The 18,418-nt window shown below is 44.4% G+C and overlaps 1 non-coding gene across 1 annotated transcript; it reads left to right on the top strand.

Annotated features, from left to right (window-relative positions):
- Nucleotides 1-891: 891 nt before the first annotated feature.
- Nucleotides 892-963, top strand: TRNAC-GCA (transfer RNA cysteine (anticodon GCA)). Its single transcript has one exon. It is a non-coding gene; the product is annotated as a tRNA-Cys (tRNA).
- Nucleotides 964-18,418: the final 17,455 nt, after the last annotated feature.

Raw genomic sequence — 18,418 nt, 5'->3', positions numbered from 1 at the left:
AACCATGAGGTTATATTTTTTATTTATTTAATTGCATTTATATCGCCCCATAGCCGAAGTTCTCTGGGTGGTTTATCAAAAGACTATAGAGTATAAAGTAATAGGATATGAAACTATAAAAGAAAATCAGGAACAACTTTCTCTACTAGTTCAAAAAACTAAAGTGTATACTTTGATATCAAAGTCAAAACTACAAAAAAGTAAAAAAACAATTCAACACCTAAAACAACTTAACAAATGACCATTTTAAAAGAAATGAACTCAGTTAGGTACATAAATACATAAACCTTTTTCGAGATTAAAGTATCACTTGAATATAAAATTCAAGTGAATATACATATTGCAACTCCTAATTTAAATTTATTAGGAGTCGGAGTCGATACATTTTTACCGACTCCGACTCCGGTAACCCAAGAATTGCTTCCAACTCTGACTCCACAGCCCTGGACACATCTGGAGGGAGAAGTCTGCACTAAATGCTATTTTGCCAAAGAGGAAGGTCAAACCTGGAACCAACCTTGGGAGACTATATGTACAAAAGCACTCATTTCCATATTCTGTTTTCGCCACACCTCCACTTGGCAGGGGACAGTTAAGTGTGTTTAGGAACAGCTCCATCTTGTTTGTTTATTAAGTTTCTATCCCACCTTTCTGCCACAAATGGTGCTCAAGGTGGCTAGCAACTGTAAAATAAAGATTAACTAAAACAACATAAAAACAAATCAGTTTAAAACACAATAAAAAATAAACAGCACCCAACCAGTTAAAATCTAAATGCTTCAGTATTCTAATATTGTTTTAAAGAATATCTATGGGTACAATACATCACAAACCTATTGGAACAAGTTTCATAGTGTTCACTAGTAGCAATATACAAAAACATGTCCAGGTGGGGGTATAGCTCAGTGGTAGAGCATTTGACTGCAGATCAAGAGGTCCCTGGTTCAAGTCCAGGTGCCCCCTTGTTTTTTGTTTTGTTTTTTAAAAACGCAAACAGTGAAATCCCTTGTTCTCCTGTGTCTTATTTCCTTATTTCACCTTTTAATTGTTTTACTAATTTGTAAACATGCAAGCAGCGAGAGCCCTAGAGGAATCCTTCTTGGAGAGAATCCTCTGCTGTTATCTCACACTGGAGAAAATAGTGGGGATGCGGGTGGATGAGGTCTTGGCTGGGGGAGAGGGAGGCTATTCTTCCCAGCACAGGCCGAGTCTTCCTTTGTGCACTTCTCATTAAGGTGTGGATTATGGGTTGCAAAACCGCAGGTAATAAAAAAAGGGCTCCATGTAGAAACCCCCTGTGTGTCTGTGTAGGAAATCCAGATTAGGGCTGTGCACACCACATCATCCGATCCTACTTCGAGACTGATCCGGAGCCCCCGAAGCAGCCCCGATCTGCCTCAGGGGTGCCCGACCCGCCTTGGCGCCAAAGCCGAGGTGAGATTCAGCCCCTCAGAGGCGACTCGGACTTTTCTGGGTGCTGGCTGCGTGGTGGCGGCAGGTAAGCCCCTCCCCCCCCCGCACTTACCTGCTGCCGTGTGGCCAACTTCTGGGCTTATGCGTCGGTGGCAATGGAAGCCACCAGACACAAGGATAGCGGGGGCAGCAGGTAAGCCTCTCCTTCCCCACTACATCTGAATTGCTGGGGTAATCTCCCTATGACATCTTTTCCTAACAAATGATGGACAGAGCCAAGTTAACAAATGATGGACAGAGCCAAGTTAGCACATTTTCAAAGTGATTCCATCAAAGTACCACTGGAATCTCTGGGATAGGTCCTTTCCGCTGTCCTTTGGCAAAAGTGTCACTATCCGTTTGATTTATTCTAGCTGCTCTATCCTCTTTGCTCCTCGTGTTTATATGGCATGGATGCACTGGATGAAACCGTCTGCGATACAAGCCCAAGCTCTCCTTTCTGAATAATTTACCTGGCACCATCCCAGGGCTTAAGAACCTGGGGATCACTTTTGTTCCGGATGACAACATAAAAAACCAGGCAGGCGTGCCAAGAATGGCCAAAACATAGATACTTCCTCCTCCCCGCAGCTCTCTTCTCTTCTCCCTAGTTTTGCCTGGGTTAACGCCGATGTCTCCTCTCCTGCTTTCTTACCTCTTCTGATTAGATTAGGTTACATTACACTTGGTCATGGGAATGTAGTTCGAGGCCGAGCTGGAAACTGTAGGGAATAGCCAGCAGAGAGTCTGAGTGGGGAAGGGAGAATCTTTATGACATTCTTTCCAGTTAAAGCAAGCAGCAATTGACCAAACATGCTGAACATGTAGGCTCAGCTGCTACACGAGGGGCAAAAGACTCCTTGATTCAGCCCCTTCCCCCCTCGCTTTCCTACAATGCTGCCTTATTGCATTTCCCATGTGGTGTTCCCTTTCCCTGACAGGCTCTGTCCCTCGCATCAATTAGGGCTGTCTGATGGTCCCTGAGGCTGCTTTCCGGATTCCTTCCATTTCATCCCCTCTTTGTGGGTGTCCACCTCCCGCCTTTTATCCCTGTTGCTGCGGTTATTTACCTTGTTTTGCATCATTACATGTCTTGAAGAGGGAGGAAGCAAAAATTTAAAAGTCTGGACTTTTTTGTTTTTGCTCCTGCTGCCATTAAAATAAGGTCTATTGGGTGCCCCTTGAATCTTGACTCTTTAAAACATTAATTTGGCAATTTCATGTGCTCAGGAGTGTTTTATATTTGATGCATTTTGTGATTGTGCTAGCATTTTTATAACTTTCAACTTAATCATTTTATTTGTTGTGTTTTATGTATGACATATTAATTGCAATGGCCTGCGGCTGCTGCAAATAAATATATGTTCATATTGAAGGTGACACTTAAGTTGAGAAATTGCAAATATGTCATATTGTCATAAGGCAGATCTTTTTGGAGGTGGACCTTTTATCCCCCCCCCATTTTGCATTGATAAAGTTTTTTAAATACTTATCTTCCTTTTTCTGTATCACATCACATTCACAACTCTGCTCTGTGCCATCCAGTGGTCCTGTAAGTTCTGATTAGTGCCAGACAGAAATTCAGATAATTGCTGGCATCTACATTTTCAAAGAAAGGAAAGGAAGGGAACCTCTCCTGCAAGCTCTGAGTCATTACTGACTCTTGGAGGGACGTCAGCTTTTGCTGACGTTTTCTTGGCAGGCCTTATAGCGGGGTGGTTTGCCGTTGCTTTCCCCGGCCGTTATTACCTTTCCCCCAGCTAACTGGGTACTCATTTTACCGACCTTGGGAGGATGGAAGGCTGAGCAGTGAAGCGTGGTAGGGAGCTGTGAATCCATTCTGAGTTTTAGTCAGAAAGAGCCAGAACTCTAAAGGAGCTCTCCAAAGTGCTGGACCCTAGCCCCAAATAAGGTTCGGAGCTACCAGCCTAGGCTGGCTAATTAACTTAGATTTTGCCTGGGTGCAATATTTGCACCAAGTGCAGCCTAGCCCAATTCAGGAGTGAACCGAAGGTAGATCAGGGTCGACTGGTAGATCTCTGGGTGATTTGCAATAGATGGGCAAGGGTTTCTGACTCCCAGCTGCCTAACAATTAGAACAACTAAAAATCCTTTAATTAGGCTGCTGAAAAAGAATGCTTGGCTGGGGGGGAGGGGGGAGCAAGAATGGATTTGTGTGTGAAAGGAATTGTGAGCTTGGTTCTGATCCTGATCACAAATTATCAAGCCAAGAATTTGATTAGGGGTACTCTGTTCCTTAATGCTTAGCATGTGCCTACACATCTTAGCCACTATTTTGCACCTGTCTCTGGTGGGTGTAACTTAGGGTTTTAGTATATAGTAGATCATGCAAGCCTGAAGTCTGCCATCATCGTTGTTGTTGTGCTTTATCCTATCAGAAGTTAGCTATCATTAAAGCTATTTTTGTTTTTGACACCGTTGCTCTTAATAATTGTATAGAAGTACAGCTATACCATTCCCTCGCGTTCTTTAACCATGATGTTTGTCTTCTTCCCACTGAACTTTTCCCTTCAATTTTCCCTTGTATATCGAGTTGGAGTATGGTGTATTTTTCTCCTCGGAAAATATGACCAAGATATTGTAATTTTCTTCTTTTGATGGTATTTATTAATTCCATTCGCTTGCTTACCCTATGTCGTACATCTTCATTTGTTACTCGTTCAGTCTATGGTATCTTCAACATGCACCAATATAGCCACATTTTGAAAGATTTGGTTTCCCCCAAATTGTTCTTCTTAAGTGTCCAAGCCTCCATTCCATAAAATAATATTGAAGCCTGCCCACCACTTTCCTAAATAGATCTCTCTCCATTACGGTGTTAAGACTATGATAAACTGCAGATTGAAATGAGAACTGACATTGGAATGAGAGGATGACATGGGTGTGTGGGTGTGCGTAACGGGTCTGGGGTCCATTTCAGAGGGAGAAATTATTTATAAATTTTGGCTGGGAGGGCTTACCGGGTCATGGCAGAAGCTTTTCTCTCTCCCCTCAACACCCCATAAACGTTATCTTGCCTCTGCTTACCATCCTTCCAAAGCAGCATTATGGGGGGGGGGGGAGGGAATGGAGACTTTCAGGAGGTGGCTGCCAAGGGGCACTGTGCTGCCAACACCATGTAGTAAGCCCCCCAGCACTGAAACGTCAAATAATTCCCACTGGAGGCTGGTGGCTCCGATGCCAATGGGGCAGTGAATTCGCTCGGGGTTTCACTCAGAACTCCTTTCACGTTCTGACTGAAACTGGGGCAGATTCACCACCCCACTGACATCAGAGCCACCATCCCCCGTGGATAATTTCACACAGGCACCCCAAAACTCTCCAAAATGTTTCCTCAGATTTGCTACCTGAGAATGGCCTGACAAATTGGGAGGAGGGCCTTTTCCCTCAGCCCTGGTGCTGTATAAAAATTCCTTACTCAGCACAACACCATATTTCCTCGCAGTTCATCCACTACCTTCCCTTTTGATCTACTATGACAAGATAATGATTCATTATTAATCACTAAGCCTCCACACACCACCACCACCACCACCCCTTCCTCCTCAGTGACAATCCTCCTCGGCCTTCACTGCCAACCGCTGCGAAGAGTGAATCCGATATAGCAACTGGTCTGAGCTGAAGTCTACCGTGATTCCTGCTGGCATGGCAAAGGTTCCTTTAATTCACAGGGGGCTTGAAAAGCACTGAGATGGCAGAGATTGTTGTGGCAGAAGCAACTGGAAAATGTCCTGAGATTGAAACACAGACATATTAACATCACCCTTGTGGACGCTAATGACTTGCACTTTAAAATGCCAGCGGCTCATCCTGTCAGCTAAAACAAAGAAAAAACACATTTTTCGTCTCCAAAGACCTTAGATCTTTCCAAACTCTCCAGGCAAATTCAGCCATAATGTATTTTTGCAGTCAAACAGGCCAGCTCATGCATGCCACTAGGGGAATCATTGCTCAGAGTTGCTGTAGGCGATGTAGTCAGGATAGCTAAATAAAACAGCAGCTGAAAACCTTGGAGAGGTTAAGCCAGTAATGGTGCATCGTATAATGCAATGCAATCAAATCTAAACAATTTCCACGCAAGAGGGCATAGCTTACAGATACACACAAGGCAATCCTCTTCATTTTGTTTTTAAGCATTATGTAACAGAGCAATCCTATGCCCCTAGACATTGTCTGGGGCGGGGGTTGGGGGGACACATAGGATTGTTTGATTTCTGGGATCCGAGGTTGGGATTAGGGCTCCAACCTTGGAGCCCAGAAACTATACTCCCCCACCCCTGCCCCCTCATAGCTGGCATGGTTTTCTCTGCGCTCGCCAGAACTCTGTGCTCAGAAATGGAGTGCAGGGAAAGAGGAGAGGAGACCATGGAAGCTGCCCCAACGTTCTTCCTTCCTCCTTGAAAGCCCTGCATCTAGATGGGTGACGTCGACTGTCTAGCAAAGGTGCAGGGTAGCTGGAGCAGGGAGGCAAGGATCACCTCCATACTCCAGCCACCCTGTATTAGATACTTCTACCGCTGACTATCTTAATAGGATTGCACCCTAAGAGGCTCAACAATCCAACAGGCAATAATATCTTAACAACTTTTGCCGCTTTCAGTGAGAGATAATTACTAAAGCTGGTGAGTGATTAAAGCAGGGGTCCCCAACCTTTATGGAACAGTGGGCACATTTGGAATTCTGAGAGAAATCATAGGCACCCTCACAAAATGGCTGCCATGGGGTGGGCTTGTCCATTCATAAAATGGCTGCCATGATGGGCATGGCTATTCACAAAACACTCGTTTCCACAGGAGGCAAACTGGTGAAACTAAAAGAAAAGTAATTTGCCAGAGAACCTAAATAAAAGGCAGAGCTGGGTTCTGAGCTCCAAAACACACACACAAAAATACTTTGTTGAACCCAGATAATGACAGTGCTGGACAGCATCACTTCACTTTGCAAGACGTCAGCCTTCCAGTGAAAATAGGAGGTGCAAGGAGCCTGGTGGGAGAAAGACGTGGCTTCTGCAGGTACCTTGATTCCAGAATTAAAGTAATTTTGATCAATAAACTATTTCAGCTCAGCCCTGCTACGCTAATGCAGATCCTGAAACTGGCCTTTCCTGGGGTATTTATTGTCTCATTGGGAACAGCATGTGCAGTTCCAAGATGCATTCAGCTTCTGATCTAAAGCTGTGCTAATAGTGCCATCACTAAATTGAGAGCCACATGTGTGTGTAGCCTTAATCAATGTAATCAAGCTTGTCATAGGACTATAGGAATTTAGGAAGTTGACTTACACTGAGGGCATGTCTGGACAGGGCGATATCCAGGGGATCGTCCCAGGATCATCCTTGTGTGTCCACATGACACAAGGGGGATGATCCCTCCCTTTCCCCAGGATACGGCCCTACACTTCTATCCCAGTTTTTCCCACGGTCTCGGGATGATCCCGAGACTGCGGGAAGTGTGGGCTGCCATCCCGGTTTGTCCCAGCTCCTCACGAGTAAACCCAATGAGCCGGGAACCGGGCATGGAGCCCTTCAGGAGCTCTGTGCCCATCGGGGGTGGGGGGAGTGGGAGCGTGTTGTTGTTTTAAAAACTTACTTTGGCAATCGAGTGCTCATGTGCTCATTTTCAGTGAAAATAAAAAAAACAAAATGGCGCTGCTACTGTGCACTATACGCCATGTGTGGACTGAGGGGATGGATCTCACAATTAGCATATTGCATCGCAAGATCCTCCCCTCTCCCTCCCGGAAAGCCGGGAGGTCTAGACATGCCCTGAGGCTGTTCAGACAATACACTAAGTTATGGTTAAGCTAATAACCCTTTTGCAGCAAATGGTTACTGAGTGTATTGAAACCGTGGCCATGTAGCCACCATGGTTAGGAATGGTTCACACGACACACTAAGCCATAATATTTAGCTCAAAATGCTTAACCATTGTGAACAGGGTCATTGAGTCAATCCATGAGTCCACCTAGCCCACTATTGTCCACACAGACTAGCAGTGGTTTCAGGCAGGGTTTTTTTCTGTCCTACCTGGAGATGCCAGGGATCAAACCTGGGACCTTTTGCATGTAAAGCAGGTGCTCTACTAGCAAGCAATGGCCACTACCCTGAGGTAGGGTGACCAACTGTCAGGATTTCCCTGGATTTGTCCTGGTTTTTGTTCTTTCCATGGTGTCGGGGGATTTTCTATAATTTTCAATAATGTCCTGGAATGACACACCTTCCTCTTTAAGGCTGCCATTAGCATGGCAGGAGGGAGTGACATGCTTTCTTGAGGCACATCATTCCCCCACCCCGAGCTCCAATTGAGGTCTTAAAGAGGAAAGTGGGTCATTCATGGACATTATAGAAAAGGCCCCAATTGGAGTGGGTGGTGATGCAGAATGAAATCCTTTCCCCTCCTCCACTCCAATCGGGTTCTTTAAGGTGGCGGGGAAATAACGTACTTTCTGCAGGACTCAGAAAGCTGCTTCCCCACACACACACTAGGTGTCCTCTTTTTTGGTTTCCCAAATATGGTCACCCTACCTGAGGGTAACGTCTGAGGAGGCTGAAGGCTGATTATACATTAATGTTGGTGCCTGCCTTGCCTCCAGAGGCAGAGAGTTCCACAGAAAGGGAACCAACTCAGTGAAGGCTCTCTTCCAGAAGGGGTGCAACCAGTCCATGCAGAACAACAAGGAGCATCCCATTTGATGGCCAGTGACCTGCAGATTGTTAAGGAAGAAGGCCCTCTCTCAAGTATCCTGGTCCCAAGTTGTTTAGGGCTTTACACACTAGTAGCAAACCTTGCTACTTGCTATTTTAATGTGTTTTAATGTTTGTTTGTTTTATTGCTTTTAATATTGTAACTGTTTGTATGTATTTTACTGTTGTAAGCTACCTTGTGAGGGCTTCTGCCCTGAAAGGCAGCCAAGAAATATTTTGAATAAATAAATTGTGTCTAGTTTCCTTTCCTAGTTAACCAGAAAGCTCTTCAGATCAGAGAGGCTAGTTTCATGGGTCGGCATCTTTATGGTCGGCCAACTCCTGAGGCCGGTCTGTAACTCCCTCTACTACCAAGAACAATCTGGAGCAGACTTCCCCAATCTGTGGCCCTCCAGGAGTTTTGGCCCACAACACCTATCATCCCCAGCCAGCCCAGTTGGTTGTGCTGGGTGGGACTCATGGAGGGTACCAAATTGGAATACACTAACCTGGAGTTTTTATTTATTTGTTATATTTATATCCCACCCCTTTTTTCCTCCAAGGAGCCCAAGGCAGCGTACATGATCCTCCTCTTCTCCATTTTATCCTCACAATAACCCTGTGAGGTAGGGTAGGTTGAGAGTCAGTGACTGACTCAAACTCACCCAGTGAGCTTCATGGCCAAGTGGGGCTAGAACCTAGATTTTCTGAGTCCCTGTCCAACACTTTAGCCACAACACCACACTGGCTCTCAAAGTATGTCATTACGACCATTAAACAGTTCCATGTGTTCCTGCTATCTCATACCTCTTTGTAGATTATACTTGTAAGCTGCTTTGAAAAGCAGGGTATAAATTTAATAAAATCGTAAAAATAAAATAATGGGGTCCCATCTCTTCTGCATTGGTCCAATCCCAGAGCATCAGTTAGAGGATTTTAAAATGCTGTTATCAGTTGAAATGGACAGATGGATGGATGAATGCAATCTCTTATTTATTTGTGAATTATGAAGTGATTTCTTCCTCCCACCCTGGCAATCCATTTTTGGCCCCATATAATTTCTGCTAAGCATCAGCAGAAACTCAAGCTAAGAGCATTGACCTTCCATACTTATTCATAGAGTAATCTACATATAACTGAACACTATATGAGTTGAAGGGGGGAAATCACCCTCTATCCTACTTCCACTCAAATTCTAATAGGGCTGAAATTACCGGTGATCGAGGAAATGGGTACCTCAAGGTCTATGGTAGAATGCGAGCAATTTATAAGAGGAGAAGTTTTCAGATGTTATTGCTGAGCATTTGATTCTCTTACTTAGAGTAATGCATGAACTCTGTAGTCAGAAGTTATTAGTCCATTGTTGCTCTGCGTGTGCTTTAATGGTGTCATTTTGGGGCTCAGATGATTTCTCTTCACCGTTCATTCAGACTCTTCAGCTAAGTAGGCTTGCAAAATAATATTGAGTTTCCAGTGTGATGGTTCTGGAGGTTTATTTTATTTTTTCTCCCCTTTTTTCTCTTCAAGGCTCATTTGCAAGCGTAATGGCCATGCTCTTCCTCCCGCCCCCCCCCCCCCGCGCCAATCCCCCCAGTGGAGAGCAAACCTAGGGGGCAAATTGCAACCAAGCTTGTGAGCTTTCTGTGAGTGGCATCTTTGGCCAAAGGGGCGAACAGCTCAGCGCAGCTGTAGGGGAAGCGCCAGCTTTTTATACTTGCAAATCACATGCATTTACAATTAATGTGGAAGAGTGCTTTTTTCAATATTATACTCTGTGTGAGTATGTTTCGCTTGAATAAAAGAAACGAATCACTTAGGGGCTATTCCGTTCTGGAGGATTTTTTTTTTTAATCCACGCTTTAGCCACTAAAATGTTTATTTTCACACAAATAGATGACAAGGAAACAGAAAAGCTTAGATTGTTTTTTGAATCCTTTTTTGACAGCTCAGTTTAAAAAATAAAAATAATTCTGGTGCGTACTTCTTGCATTATCAAATACACATGCTTATAGTCATGTAGCTACTTGTACACAAGTCAGAGGAGAACGTTCATCCTAATTGTGTCTCTTGGAATGTGTTCTCAGAATTCTCTGGGCTGGTTAGGCCAAGCCTGTGTGTCGAAGAGATCTCTTGCTGGGCCCCGTCTACACACAGTTCCTAGTGTAGCTACCTGGTCAGAAGAGACGGCGGAAGAGGCGGTGACGGCGGCGGGGAAAAGTTCCCAGGGCTTGGCGGCTTCTCTGGTGAGTCCTTGCCACCGAGCCCAACTCCCCGCCGGCCTCCTGCTGCTGCCAGCGAAAGAGCCACCCGGGTTGGAGAGCTCAGCGGAAGAGCCCGCCTTCTTCCGCCAAGCTCTCCAACCCGGGTGGCTCTTTTGCCGGCAGCAGCAGAAGGCTGGCGGGGAGTTGGGCTCGGTGGCAAGGACTCACCAGAGAAGCCGCCGAGCCCTGGAAACTTTTCGCCGCCTCTTCCTCTGTCTCTTCTGACCAGGTAGCTACACTAGGAGTTTCGGGGCGCCCCGAAGACTGTGTGTAGACGGGGCCCAGGAATTAAGCTCTTTGCTCTTTTGTATCTTCTGGTGCAGCCTTCCCAAACCTGGTGCTTTCCAGATATTTGGGACTACAAATTCCATCAGCTCCAGCCAGCATGGGCCATGCTCAAGCATGATGGAAAATATAATCTAAAACATCTGAGGGGCACCAGATTAAGGATGGCTGCTATAATTTATGACTGAGTGCTTTGAAGCAGATTCCTCCCTGACCAAACAAGGAGCCATCGCTCAGCCAACTGTTCACACAGTCCCAATCCAGTGTGTGTATCTCAAACCAGAGCCTTCAGTAGCCAGCCTTCTAGGGCAGCCATGTGTCCCACTTTTCAGAAGATAGTCCTCTGTTTGAAGGTATCCTTCGTTTGAAAGGCTGTTCGGTAATTTACCCACCATGGTGTACTGAAATGTACTCTGGTTGTTTCCAGATAGAAGTTTTCTAGCGCTAGTAATCAGAAGACATTGTGCAACTATTCCATATTTTCTTCCTCAGTGGATTTTTTCACAGTAAGAAAAAGGATGGAAGAAATGGTGGAGAAATACAGGAGGGTTAAAAGTTAAAGTCAATGTCATCTCAGCACCCTGTGAAATTTGATGAATGTGGCCTGGCGATTGCACGTTAAAATCCTTGTGTGGATGCATCCTGTATTTCTATATTCATTTAGAGAGCAATCCCATGGCCCCTAGACAGAATCTGGGGGCCGTAGGATACTTTGGATTCCTGGATCCGAGGTCAGAGACACCACTCCAGCCTCAGACCCAGGAATCAAAGCTCTCCACCCTGTCCCCCTACCCCTAGCAGCTGGTGTGGAGAGAACCACAATGGTTGCTTCTCTGGGGTCACAAAAACAACCTCAGAGGAAAGGGAAAGGAGGTGTGCTGGTGCGGGGGGGGGGCTCATTCCATATCCCCAGTCCTCACCAGCCTCCTCCCCTCCCTGTCCCTGATGCCAGAGCTAGATGGGCAAAACCACTCATCTAGCAAAAATGCAGCGTGGGAGAGCATGGAGGTGAAGATTGCCTCTGTTGTTCTTCCTACTCTCAGTGGATGGTAGAGGCTTGTGGCCATCCCCATAGGATTGCACACTTATAGTCATTATTTCTAAACATATGAATTAGCACAAGCAAATTGTAATGCAAATCTGTGACCTCTTCCTCTTCTTGATGATATTGGCGATGCATCGGTGGCCAACCTATAATGTGATGGAAGCCCACAGTACCATTGTAACTAGTTAAGACTGTAATTCTATACTCACTCATCCTGCACATGTCTACTCAGACATAAGTCCCATTGGGTGCAATGGGATTTACATCCAAGTAAGTGTGAATAGGATTGCAGCCTCAATGTTGTTCTCAGTTTCAATTCATAAGCAGGGATCTAAAAGAGCCATTTTAGGGAAAGCTTGTGCGAGCTTTATTTCTTACATTTGCATCCTGCCTTTTCACACAATGGTGCTCAAGGCAACTTTTACCCTTTGGAAGGATACACCTCCATGCCATATCATCAACTGCTTTTGAAAGTCACCTTGGTTTGAACAGAGGTGTCATGGGGCAGAGCTGTTTTGAGCAAATCTGATCCAAATCTCCTTGGGCGTTTTGAGCAAATCTGATCCAAATCCTAGTTGTATGGATTTTTGGATCCAGGTCTTGGTGTTTTGTTTTGGAAATATTGGGAATTTTGTGAGAATATCATCTTATTTGGATTAATGGGAACAAGTGTTTTTTCTTTAGAATGTTTTTGCAGCTAAGAAATTGGTGCTCCTTTTCATGTAAATCCAAGACCCACACACCAAGCCTCCTAGCTAAACAACTGTTTGAAGATAATAGGTAGATAAGGGAATCTCTTCGGCATCTACTTTACATTTCTATAGCTCCGCTCATTTGAGACACTGCAGGCACTTTACAAACAATAACATGTTTAGCTTTGCAAAGCTCTGGTGAAGTAAGCATTATCTATAGTTTCTATGCAGAAAAACTGAGGCACTGAGGATGCTTTTTGTTTTATATAAAAAAAGCCCATTATTTTGAAGTGCTTCTATTTTCCTATGCTCGCTCTTGGTTCCACTGTTTTTTAAAAATGCACAAGACATCACGATGTACATCTATGTATCCAGTTTGCTACGGTGTGGCAACAGCTGTGTGAGGGCAGCATAACTTTGTAATATTTGAAATTGCACTGCTATAGCGGGGTGGGGGTGGGGAGTTGAAAGATAGGACAAGGCTCCTGCACCTTTAATAGTTGTGTAGAAAAGGGAGTTTGGCCAGGTGTAGCTATAGCAAGGAGTAGGGAAGGAACAAATTGGAGAAGGCAATTTAGATGGAGTACTCTAGATGTTTAGGACTACAGTTTCCATAAGCCCCAGCCAGCATGGGCAATGGCCAGGGATGTTGAGAGCTGTAGTCCAAAACATCTAGAGAAGGGTGGCACATATAACCTGCCAAATAATAGGAAATGCATCACTAAAAAGAAGACCATGATCTGTATTTTATTTATTTATTTTCATTTCTATACCACCCAATAGCCCAAGCTTTCTGGGTGGGTCACAAAAATTTAAACCACAACATAAAGTATAAAATATGGAAGCTTAAAATCACAATATAAAAGTACAACCAGAATAAAACCTGGCAGCAATGCAGAGATTTAAAATACAGATTTAAAACAGCAGAGGAATACTGAGAAAATAAAAAGGCTCCAAAAGGAGTAAAACGTAAGTACAAGGCAAACCTCTCTAGGGAGCACATTCCACAGTCAGGGTGCCACAGCAGAAAAGGCCCTCTTCCTGCAGCCACCTGCCTCACTTCCTTTGGCAGGGGCTCACGGAGAAGGACCTCAGAAGATGATCTTAGGGTCCAGACAGGTACATATGGGAAGAGGCGATCCTTCAGATAACCTGGCCCCAAGCCATTTAGGGCTTTGAATCTTAATACCAGCACTTTGAATCAGGCCAGGACATTGACTGGCAGGCAGCTAGTGCATCTGGGAAAAGTACTGGCTTAATGTGAACTTGTTAGCCAGTCCCGTTAACAATCTTGCTGCCCTGTTTTGGACCATCTGACATTTACTGGCCATTTTCGAAGGCAGCCCCCACCTCTAATACATTTATTTAAGCATTTATTTAAGCATTACATTGCAGTAATCCAGACGAGATGCAATAATCCAGAAGATTTGCATAACATTTCCATATGTTAATTCATTTGTATATCTGGAAATTTAGAAATGATGACTAAAGTATCATAGAATCATAGAATAGTAGAGTTGGAAGGGGCCTATAAGGCCATCAAGCCCCACCCCCCACCCCCGTTCAATGCAGGAATCCAACCTAAAGCATACCTGACAGAAGGTACATTTTGCCATTTCTGTGCTTGCCTGTTCATTATGCTGTCCAGGTGCTAACTCTTGATGGGCAACCATTCTTAAGCTTCATTTCTTTAAACTGGAATTTTCAGGACAGCCTTTCAAATAGAGGGTGCCTTCAAACAGAGGACAATCTTCTTACAAGTGTGGCGCAGAGCGGTAAAGCAGCAGTTTCTGCAGCTGAAACTCTCCCCACGGCCTGAGTTCGATCCCAGCGGAAGCTGGTTTCAGGCAGCCGGCTCGGGTCGACTCAGCCTTCCATCCTTCCGAGGTCAGTAAAATGAGTACCCAGCTAGCTGGGGGAAAGGTAATCACGGCTGGGGAAGGCAACGGCAAACCACCCCGCTACAAGGCCTGCCAAGAAAACGTCAGCGAAAGCTGGCGTCCCTCCAAGAGTCAGTAATGACTCAGTGCTTGCACGAGAGGTTCCTTTCCTTTCTTTCCTCTGTAAAAGAGGACACTTGGCCAACCTACAAAGGCTAGATGGACCAATGGTCTTACTCCATATAAGGGGACTTCCTATACTCTTTCTAAATTTAAATAGACAGATAAGATTTTACTGGCAGGAGCCAAATACAATTAGGGTATTTGGCCCCCTCAAGCCACCCATTGGCCACTGGCCTGGTTGCCTCCCCCGCCCCAGTCTTATCACAGTCTTAAGTAATGGCTGCTCAAGATTAGTTCTGGCATCTTTTGTTACATCAGCCCTGGGAATCGTTTGTTTGCTATCAGGCCTGGGATACTGGCTCCTCTTTACCTTCTCTTCTCCCACAATTTGTCAGGGGTTGGGATGGAAAAGGCAGTTGTAACAAGGACAAGTTTTGTGCCAGGTGGATGGACATCTGGCTTGTCTAATATTTTGACAAAACCAACCATCGCTTCACTGACTCCTAGAACACTCTCTGCAATGTTGCATTTTTGCTGGGAGGTGCCAGCTCCAGGCTTTGGAGGGTCCATGGACAAGACACCCTCAGCGAGTCTATCTTCTCATCACCATCATCACCATCTGCTATGGCTCCTCATCCTCTTCTCATCATTGCTACCATTTCCTTGCTTGCTTGCTAGGCAGAGAGCCACTGAACGTGTAGGGTTTCTGCTGTTCCTCCTTCTCGCTACCACTGCTAGGTACACCAGAGCAAATGAAGAACCATCCTGGGTCAGACCAAAGGTCCATCTAGTCCAGCATTCTGTTCACACACTGACCTGTGGAAAACCTACCAGTAGGACATGAGTGCAACTCTCCTGCTCATGTTCCCCAGCAATTGGTGCATACCAGAGGTAGCATATAGCCATCAGGGCTAGTAGCTATTGATAGCCTTATCGACCATGAATTTGTCTAATCCCCCTTTAAACCCCCCCAAATTGGTGGCCATCACTGCATCTTGTGGTAGCAAATTCCATAGTTTTAATATGTGCTGTGTGAAGAAGTACTTCATTTTATCAATCCTGAATCCCTAACCGATAAGCTTCATCAGTTGATCCCTGTTCTAATATTATGACAGAGAGAGGTACAAGACTCAAAGTAATTCAGAAGAGTTGCTACTAAAACAACCACTACCACCCCAGGAAACTACTTAAATGGCTCTAAATGTTTGATATTTTTCTTCTGCAATCCATACGGGCTCCAACGTATCTTGAACAGTGATGTGATGAATAATATTTTAAATGAATGGTCTGCAATTACATTTTGATGGCTTACTTTATAGTTTTTATTATGGTGATTATGACTCTTACACGGTTGCTTGTTCTAAGTAGACATGTTCTTGAACTCAGCCTACCAGCATCACAGTCTGTTTGGCAAGGGATGGTGACACTTAGAAATAACAAGTAGAATGCCAGTGATTTTGCTGTCCTGCTGTAAATGGTGAGTTTCCACACATCTCCACGTGTAATGAAAGCTCTGAGAAAAGGTAATGGGATGTTTTGTATCACCTTTTGTAGTTATAGTGTAATGCCTTGTTTTTCATGAGAGCTGTAAATCTGCATTACCTCCATTAAATGTCATGTTTACTCTTGATTTTTGCATTAGCATTGACCTTCTTGTATATCAACACCCAGTTATGCTTTACTCAAAAGCAATTAATTTCAAAACCAACAATGAATAGGTATTTGTTTACAACTCGGCCTAAGTTAGATCCTCTCTTTCCTTCTTTGTACGAGTGGATACTAAGTATTTATGCTTATCTATATGATTCAAAATAAGGTCAGTGTCAAACCTCTGCACCTTGTTTTGTCCGTTGGGCATTTATTGGTTTTTAAGTACTGGATTGCACCTGGTAACATCATCTCAATGCACTGAGAAGGTCAAGAAGGCCAATGAAATGATCGGAAAAGGATACAAAATAATGTAGAAAATAGTATTGTGCTACTGCACAAGTCTACATGTTTAGCCATGGTAACCATCTCTCAGAAATAATGCAGTATAACATGAAATGGTCCAGAGAAGGACAAGATAAATTACAATTGTGAATGGAGCAAACATAAAAAGGGGATAAGTTATAAGGTAATTGATAAATGTAAAGCAGGTTCATGAATAAAGTGGAGAAAATTGAGAATTGTTTATATTTTTCACAATACTGAGATCTCAAAGAGAATAAGAGAAACTTATAGGACCTGTTCAGATGACACATAGATGTCACTAACCGTTCTGCAGCAAATGGTAAATGAGCATGTTTAAAAAGTGGTTATGTAGCCCCCATGGTTAGGAAAGGTTCACACAACACACTAAGACATGGTTCACATGACATGCTAAACCACAGTGTTTAGCTCCCTGAGGCTTAGCGTGACGTCTGAACAGGATCATAAAGTAGCAGGTTTAAAATCTGCAAGTTCAAGAGCTTTGTGAGATAGTTACATTAATCCATGCGTCCAACTTTGTGCTTTTTCTTAAGGTTCTGGTCAGCAAATGTTCTTTATCAGCTCTTTGTATCCCAGCTGCCTTAGCTTTCTTTCCTATTCCAGTCCCCACCCCACCCCCACCCCTGCTGTCACCCTATTGGCCAAGCCAATTTGCCAAGCCCTTCTCTTCTCTTTGTCCAGGTACACCAAAAAGGGGGCTGTAAACCCTTGAAAGTTTGTAGAACTGGAATGAGATTCCATTCTCCGGTTCCCCTAATCTAAAATCCTGCATGGTTATACCCCTCCGTGGGAAATGTGTGTGTGGGATTGTAGTGCATGTAGAAGTCTTGGGTAGGTGCATGGGTGAAAGAGACTTTTGCTGAGTGCTTCAACAAAGGAGTGGGGTGGAGTGTAGTCAGCCACTCAGGGCTCATCTACACCAAGCAGGATATTCCACTATGAAAGTGGTATATAAAAGGCAGGAGTCACACATAAAGCTTCATCCCACTAGGGTGACCAACTGTCAGGATTTCCCCGGATTTGTCCTGGCTTTTGTTCTTTCCATGGTGTCAGGGGGGATTTTCTATAATTTTCAATAATGTCCTGGAATGATACACCTTCCTCTTTAAGGCTGCCATTAGCATGGCAGGAGGGAATGACATGCTTTCTTGAGGCACATCATTCCCCCACCCCGAGCTCCAATTGAGGTCTTAAAGGGGAAAGTGGGTCATTCGTGGACATTATAGAAAAGGCCCCAATTGGAGTGGATGGTGGTGGTGCAGAATGAAATCCTTTCCCCTCCTCCACTTAAATCGGGTTCTTTAAGGTGGCGGTGGAATAACGTACTTTCTGCAGGACTCAGAAAGCTGCTTTCCCCCCACACACACACACACTAGGTGTCCTCTTTTTTGGTTTCCCAAATATGGTCACCCTACATCCCACGTACCTGCTTCCCTCGGATTATTCCCGTAGCGCTAAGCTTTCGCGGTTGTTGTTGTTTTTGCTACCGGGCGACAGTGATCCTTTGCATACCAGGAAGTGAGTTTAAGGAGGGAAATGTAAAAAATCATTTAAAAAATCAACGGATGCCCCAATTCAATTCAAGTTTGGCATGCTTAAAGCTCTCCCTAATATCTATTACTGTGCCAATTTTGGTGTCTTTATCTTTAAAGCATACGCAGATGTAAGCATTTCTTTAAAATCCTGCTCCTGCGCCCCAGCGGCGGCTCGGAAGATACGCTCAAAATGTAGAGTCTAAATATGGAGAATCTTTTTGCTTTATTGCACAATTAAGGCAGGATGCATGGGAGTACTTCACAATCAAAGCAGATTATAAGGTGGAAAACTTCTGAGTCCTTTGCATGCAATTCGCAGTGACTGCACAGTATAACGCTAGTGTGATAAAGCTCTAAGGGTCCAAGGAAATACCAGAGCACAGAGGTCCCTTACAATTGCTCAGTTGTTTGTGGAGCAGTTTTTTATCAGGAAGGCCAGATACAAAAGAGAGCAGCAGGGCTTCTGAACAT

This window comes from Elgaria multicarinata, chromosome 4, assembly GCF_023053635.1.
Source record: "Elgaria multicarinata webbii isolate HBS135686 ecotype San Diego chromosome 4, rElgMul1.1.pri, whole genome shotgun sequence".
NCBI classification, from domain to species: domain Eukaryota; kingdom Metazoa; phylum Chordata; class Lepidosauria; order Squamata; family Anguidae; genus Elgaria; species Elgaria multicarinata.
The sequence above is the reverse complement of the archived record's forward strand: the minus strand, read 5'-3'. Positions and strand labels throughout refer to the sequence as shown.